Here is a 405-nt window from a genome sequence, read left to right on the forward strand (position 1 = left end):
CAATACATGTCATATGTATGTAAGGACTGAGCTGATCGTTGCTGGCCAAACAAATATACATCGATTTGAGTTGAAATGATCTCATTTATAGAGCGAAGAGCCTGTTTAGTGCTCTTGGTCATGAGAAGCGTTTTGAGCGGTGTGTGGTTAGTTACACAAACATGCTTCCTGCTTTACTGTTCGTACAATGCAACATGACTACTGCACTATTTAAAAGAAGTTTAAAGGTTTAAGCCATATCATGTGACTAACTGAGTAAACCTACTGAACTGAAAAAACTGTATATGTGACGACAGCATTTTCAAATCGTGCAGGGTGTTAAAAATGTTTAAGTCATAACATAACATTCTGTTACTAATTGTAGCCTTTTTTAAATCAAAAACGTACCCGTTTATCATACTTTTG

This window comes from Puntigrus tetrazona, unplaced genomic scaffold (genome assembly GCF_018831695.1).
Source record: "Puntigrus tetrazona isolate hp1 unplaced genomic scaffold, ASM1883169v1 S000000008, whole genome shotgun sequence".
Classification (NCBI taxonomy): Eukaryota; Metazoa; Chordata; class Actinopteri; order Cypriniformes; family Cyprinidae; genus Puntigrus; species Puntigrus tetrazona.